Below are 7,416 nucleotides of genomic sequence, written 5' to 3'. Positions count from 1 at the left end.
GAGCTGAGGCAAAAATAAACACTGGCTCCTTAAAGTTCACTGTCTTTATTTTCCAAATAATTCCACTTAATTCTTTCCAACTTCACTGTTCTCACAAGCACTAGAGCAATAAACTTTAATAACTGTTATTACACTTAATGCTCAACACTTCACTGTTTTCTCAACTTCCAATGATATAAAAACTTCAATAACCAGTCACTGTTTGCCACTGTTTTCACAAGTACCAAAAATATACTATCTTCACAGACAGCAATTACACTTAATGTTTGCAAAGCAACTCTCCACAAATTGCACGAAAACCGCACTGAAACCCGACTCAAAATCTCAAAACTAACTGACTCACTGACTAGTCTTTTCCCCATTTTTATATAAGCGTGCATTACTCTCGAAACTTCTACTTCTCCAAGATTCTAGGACATACTGTCTTGCATCAGCCCCTAGCAACAACAGTTACCAACTACGAGACATCAAAACATGCTAGAGTTTTCCTACATTACATAACACTCCAAATCATTAACCATACGAACTTGAATTACATAATTTAACATGCAATCACTTAAATAAAACATTATAAAGAAAAAGGGCACAAAAATTAATGCATAACTTATGAAATAACTATGCTCACAAACAGCAGGCAAACTGGCAACTCTGACACGCACCGATGCCGGAACTTAAGGTACGAGAAATATCTCGAAGATACGAGACTACCTAACTGGCAAATCCCCCTTCATAACAGTATGTTAAAATCACCCAAAATTTTAATTTCGGTGCTAAGGGCAAGGTTAAGGTTACTCAACTGTGTGGATATGGAATCAAATACACTGGGTTCCAAAGAAGCATTGGGGGAGCGATAAACTACACAAATATATTTGGTAATATTTTGACAGTTTTAGTTTATATAATGAGTAATCAAAACTGGATAAAGTGAAGTTTAAAATAGTGTCAACTGCATATTTGGATTTGATATAACAACAGGTGCCACCCTTGTTACGGAAGTTTGTAAGGAGATGGTAGCGAGATGGTAGCGATATATATATATTGTTACATAGCCTATGATTTCATCATCCTTTGTATAATTCTAACGTACAGTATGCTGCATGTTTGATCACGATTCGCCTCGTGGCTTCCATAGTGACCAGGCTTGCGTGTTCTACCTCACTCCTCCCTTCTCCCCCTTATAGTAGAGTAAGTCGTTCTTTCTGTTGTTCAGAGCAGGACTGTCAACTCTTCCTCCCCTGTGCCTTCATTTCCGCGTCCTTCTTGCAAGTTGTATCAAGCTCTGCTGGCCCCTATATAATGAGCTCAGTCTGTGCATTATGGCCACTTAAATCTACTCCTCATTTTGTTCACATCTCTGTCCTCCCCTGTATAGTGTATTATTATTGTGAGTGCTCAGGAAGTCTCCAGCCATCTAGCTGCTGTATAATTTGAGTACAAGTGTTATTACCATTTTTCTTGTACTGTATAGCCTGAGGCGTTAATTCGCAGGCATGGTAAGGTTTTTGTGATTCATGTAAAGTTTTTAATGTCAGCCAGTGTGAGTAGTGTTTTGTATCTGTGATAATATTATATATTACTTTAACTGAGCATTATCTGGTTTTCTCATTTTATCAGGGCTGACTTAGATAAATTTGTTCTTGCTAAATTCGTGTTAATAGAGGCTATTGCAGTTAACCATATATTTAACCTGTTTTTGCCATTACATTATCCTTATGAGTCCTGAATGTTTAGTTGTTAGTTTGAGTATTAAACTTTAATTTGTAATTTTACCTAACTCTTTTGTTTTGAACCCGGAACTTTACGGGACAGTAGTGATTTTAGTATTCTCACTTGAAGTGTTCATTAATTCTCTCTCTTCCGTAACATAAATTTGGCGACCTCTTATCAGGATATTCAGGATATTATCATAAGGATATTGCTAGACATTTTGTGACTGTGATTTATTCAAGATATCTACTATTACTACTCTTCATGAAGCCAAAGATTTTTTGTCAAATGTGCAAACAGTGTGTGATGTAGAAAACAGAACAAATAATGAACTTAAGCTTGTTGCTCAACAATTGGGGATTGCTGTTCGCTCTCATCATTCTAAAGATCATATTGTTGACATGATTAATAAAAGCTTGTTTAATGTAACTTCTCCAGATGAGCAAATGCAGACTGAAATAGTTAAGTTACAGCTAGCCCTGCAGGAGGCTTGTGCTAAGGAGGCTGAGTTTCGGGCTCGTGCTAAGGAAGCTGAGTTTCAGACTCGTGCTAAGGAGGCTGAGGCTAAGGAGGCTGAGTCTCAGGCTCATATTCAGGAGGCACAGGCACAGGCTCAGGCACAAATTGAACTTGCTAGGATTCAGGCAGACCATGAGTATCGCATGAAACAAAGTGGAACTGGATCATCTAGCTCTGATGATTTTGATGTGGCTAAAAATGTTAAACTCGTCCCTCCTTTTAATGAATTTGATTTAACAAAGTATTTTCAGTTGTTTGAGAGGGTAGCTACAGGTTTTAATTGGCCCAAAAAGTATTGGCCAGTACTCCTACAGAGTGTTCTCACTGGTAAAGCTCAAGTAACTTATGCATCTTTGCCTCAGGATCAATCTGATAATTATGATGTAGTTAAGAGCTTGATTCTTAAGGCCTATGAGCTTGTTCCTGAAGCCTATAGAGTAAAATTTAGGACAACTTATAAGCAAGATTAGCAATCCCATGTTGAGTATGCAAAAATCAAAGAAGATCTGTTAGAGCAGTGGTTAAATTCTAAGAATGCAAATTCTGATTTTGATAAATTTAAGCAGATGATTTTGCTGGAGGACTTCAAAAGGTGTATTAATAAAGATGTAAGCCTACATCTTGATGAGAAAAGAATAGATAATTTGTCTGATGCTGCAGTTTTAGCTGATGAATATGTTCTTACTCACAAGAGATATTCTAAAGAAAAAAGGAAAGTTGAGAGTAAGTACGTTGCCTCTACTCAGAGTACAGGTAACAGGAAAGAGAATAAAGATGATATTTCTCAGGAAGTAAATACCAGCTCCACCTCTAGATTTCAGAAAAATAAATGTACTTATTGTAGTAAGATTGGTCATACTACGGAGAAATGTTTCAGGAGACAGCGTGATGTGAACAAAAAGGAGTCTTTAAATATTCAGTCAATTGGTCTAGTGTCCACCCTTGAGAGTTCCCAGAATTCTTTAACCGAGTTAACTGAACCTGCTTTGAGGGGTAAATTAAATTCTCATGATGGAGCTCCTCTTTTGAGCAGTAACATGGGTGACACTTTCAAGAGTTCATGTGCTAATTTCCTGTCTGATGGTTTTGTAAGTCCTCTGGACAATAATGACAGGAAATCAGTTAAATATATCGTGATACAGGTGCTTGCCAATCCCTTATGCTGACCAGTGTTCTAGGCTCTAATGTTAATTCCTCTGATGAAACTGTAATCTTACAAGGTGTAGGGAATAATTACTTCTCTGTCCCTCTGTGCAGAGTGAGTTTAGAGTCTGGTTTTGTTAATGGTTCCATTATGGTTGGGTTGGTTGAGACACTCCCAATGTCAGGTGTAACTTTCTTACTTGGAAATGATATTGGTTGAAGTCAAGTGTGTCCAGCTCCTCAGTTGTCTAGTGAACCAGTGACTGCGACCCAGGATTGTGATATCCCTGAGGTGTTCTCTGCATGTGCTGTCACTAGGGCTAAGTCTAAAGTTAGTGGAGACTTAGAGGATAATGATGATGATGATGTTATCCTAGCTGACACTTTTCTTGCTAATTTGGACCACTCACCAGATGAGGCAGTACCCTGTAGTGTTGATAATTTGTCTCGTCAAGAGTTGGTTGAGTTGCAGGTTGCTGACCCTGAGTTGAAAGGTCTAGCTAACTCTGCTTGCAGTGAGGAAGAGTCAGCTGGTGCTTCTACTTGTTATTATATAAAGGCAGGAGTACTTATGAGAAAGTAGAGACCCCAACAGCATCAGCCGACTGTGAATGGGAGGTTGTACATCAAGTTGTCATCCCTCGTGTATGTAGGCAGGATATCATTAGAGTGGCTCATGATTCCAGTTTGGCAGGACACCCTGGAGTGAGGAAGACTGTGGCACGCATTTTGAAACACTTCTACTGGCCAGGTATCTTCAGAGATGTTTCCTGGTACTGTAAGTCTTGTCACACCTGTCAAGCTGTGGGGAAGTGTAATCAGATCGAAAAGGTTGCACCTTTAGTTCCCATTCCTCCTTTTGAGGCGCCATTCACCCATGTGTTGGTGGATATTGTGGGCCTTCTTCCTAACACTTCTTCAGGATTTTCTTATGTGTTGACCCTCATTGATATGGCTACTCATTATCCTGAAGCCGTTCCACTTAGAAATATCTCAGCAAAGAACGTGGTTAAGGAAATGCTAGGGTTCTTCACCAAGTTTGGTCTGCCCAAGGAGGTACAGTCAGACTGGGTAAATAATTTCACGTCAAATGTTTTCAAGCAGTCTCTGAAAGAGTTGGGCATCACCCAGATCACGTCTCCAGCTTACCATCCCCAGACCCAAGGAGCATTGGAGAGATATCAAACACTCAAATCGATGCTCAGGAAATACTGTTTGGAACATCAGAAAGACTGGGATAAAGGTCTTCCATTCGTTGTATTTCCCGCAAGAGAATCTCCAAATGAATCACTGGGCTTCTCACCCTTTGAACTACTGTTTGGCCATGAAGTAAGAGGACCCCTTAAGCTACTCAAGGAATGCTGGCTGTCGGAGGAAGATGACGTCAGCCTGCTGGAGTATGTGATGAAGTTCAAAGAACGGCTGTCCACTGCTTTACAGCTGGCGAGAGAGAATTTAGGAGCTGCTCAGGAGAAGATGAAGACTTAGTATGATAAGTTGCCAGGTTCCGCCACTTTCAGCCAGGAGATCAGGTTTTGATTCTGCTACCGGTGCATGGGTAACCTCTTCAAGCCAAGTTTAGTGGTCCTTATTTCGTGGAGAAGAAACTCAGTGATGTCAACTATGTCATCGCCACACCAGATCGTAGAAAGAACAAGCAACTTTGTCACATCAACATGCTAAAGTTATATCACAGGAGGGACGAAAATAACCCAGTCTGCACTGCAGCTGTTCCACCCGAGTCTGCAAGTGAAGTTCTCCCATGCAGTATGAGCCTGAGTGATAGTTTGGGGAAGAATCCTGATATCATGAATGATCTCCAGGCTAAGCTTTCTCATCTAGCTCTCGAGGAAAGGCAGGAGTTTTCGGCATTACTGCAGGAGTACCTGCAAGTGTTCCATGCTACTCCAGGAAGAACCACTGTGTTGATGCATGATGTCGATGTTGGAGACGCAAAGCCAATTAAACTGCCTCCTTACCGTGTGAACCCAGTGAAAGTTCCTCTCATCCAGAAGGAGCTTGGCTACCTGTTGGACCACAAGATGATTGAGCCCTGTCAGAGCGAGTGGAGTTCCCCTGTCACTCTAGTACCTAAGCCAGGGGGGTCACAGCGGCTTTGTATCGACTACAGACGTGTTAATCAGATAACCAAAACAGACACTTACCCTCTCCCTCGCGTGGAAGATTGCATAGACAAGATCGGAAAGGCTAGGTACATAAGTAAGTTTGAATTGTTAAAGGGATACTGGCAAGTACCTATGACTGAACGTGCTAGGGAGATCTCATGTTTTGTAACACTAGGAAAGACTTTTGCATGTTCTGTAATGCCATATGGTATGAAAAATGCACCAGCCACTTTTCAGAAGCTCATGAATGTTGTAACAGAGGGTTTGGCAGGGTGTGTTGTTTATATTGATGATGTATTAATCTTCAGTGACAACTGGAAAGATCACCTATGCCATTTCAGTAAATTTCTTGAGCGTTTGGTTCAGGCTAATCTTGTAGCTAATTTATCAAAGTGTGAGTTTGGTCAAGCTAAAGTTCAGTACCTTGGGTACGTAATTGGTGATGGACACGTTGCACCACCAGGAGCTAAGGTTCAGGTTATAAGTGATCTTCCCAGACCTAAAAGTAGGAAAGAGCTACAAAGATTTTTGGGAATGGTAGGTTATTACAGGAGATTTGTTGTTAACTTTTCAATTCTTGTATCACCACTTACAGACCTACTGAAAAAGGGAGTTAAATTTGTCTGGACCGATAACTGTGAATCCTCTTTCAGTAAACTTAAAGCTATCCTATTAAGTCAGCCAGTGCTTGCTACTCCAAATTTTGCTAAGCCTTGTGATGGCTGTTGACGCAAGTGATACAGGAGCTGGGGCTGTTTTGCTGCAAGAGGATGATCAGGGTATTGAACACCCTGTATCTTATTACAGTAAGAAGTTCACTCCACCTCAAAAGAACTACTCAACTATTGAGAAAGAGCTTTTGGCCTTGATTTTGGGTTTTCAGCATTTTTCATTTTATTTGTGTTCTGGTTTTGACCCCATAGTCACTTATACCGATCATAACCCACTGAAATTCCTTAGTAAGTTTAAAGATAAAAATCAGAGATTGACAAGATGGAGTCTACTTCTTCAGGAGTATTCATTAGACATACAACATGTCAAGGGGAAAGAAAATGTTATTGCAGATTGCTTATCTAGACTTTAGACAGATTGTTTTAGAGTAATAAGAAATTTCCTTTCTAAAATTTCTTTTTCTTTGTGGGAAGGTGTTACATAGCCTATGATTTCATCATCCTTTGTATAATTCTAACGTACAGTACGCTGCATGTTTGATCACGATTCTCCTCGTGGCTTCCATAGTGACCAGTCTTGCGTGTTCTACCTCACTCCTCCCTTTTCCCCCTTATAGTAGAGTAAGTCGTCCTTTCTGTTGTTCAGAGCAGGACTGTCAACTCTTCCTCCCCTGTGCCTTCATTTCCGCGTCCTTATTGCAAGTTGTATCAAGCTCTGCTGGCCCCTATAAAATGAGCTCAGTCTGTGCATTATGGCCACTTAGATCTACTCCTCATTTTGTTCACATCTCTCCTCCCCTGTATAGTGTATTATTATTGTGAGTGCTCAGGAAGTCTCCAGCCATCTAGCTGCTGTATAATTTGAGTATAAGTGTTTTTACCATTTTTCTTGTACTGTATAGCCTTAGGCGTTAATTCGCAGGCCTGGTAAGGTTTTTGTGATTCATGTAAAGTTTTTAATGTCAGCCAGTGTGAGTAGTGTTTTGTTCGTTTGTTGGTTCGTCTGTTCGAAGATTTCCTGGACATATAGTGCCGGCCGGGCCGTACATTAGCCCGGTCAGTGGAGTATGGGCTGATTAAAAAAAATAGTAAGTGGGGAGGACAGGACCTGGGGATTGTCCAGCACACGCGTCCTGTCTCCTGACTGGCTTTGTGGTGTGTGTGAGTGTTTTGTATCCATGATAATATTATATCTTACTTTAACTGAGCATTATCCAGTTTTCTCATTTTATCAGGGCTGACTTAAATTT

This window comes from Coenobita brevimanus, chromosome 33 (assembly GCF_032717465.1).
Source record: "Coenobita brevimanus isolate Jiangsu-jjx chromosome 33, ASM3271746v2, whole genome shotgun sequence".
In the NCBI taxonomy this organism is placed as follows: Eukaryota; Metazoa; Arthropoda; class Malacostraca; order Decapoda; family Coenobitidae; genus Coenobita; species Coenobita brevimanus.
This window is presented reverse-complemented; position numbering follows the sequence as displayed.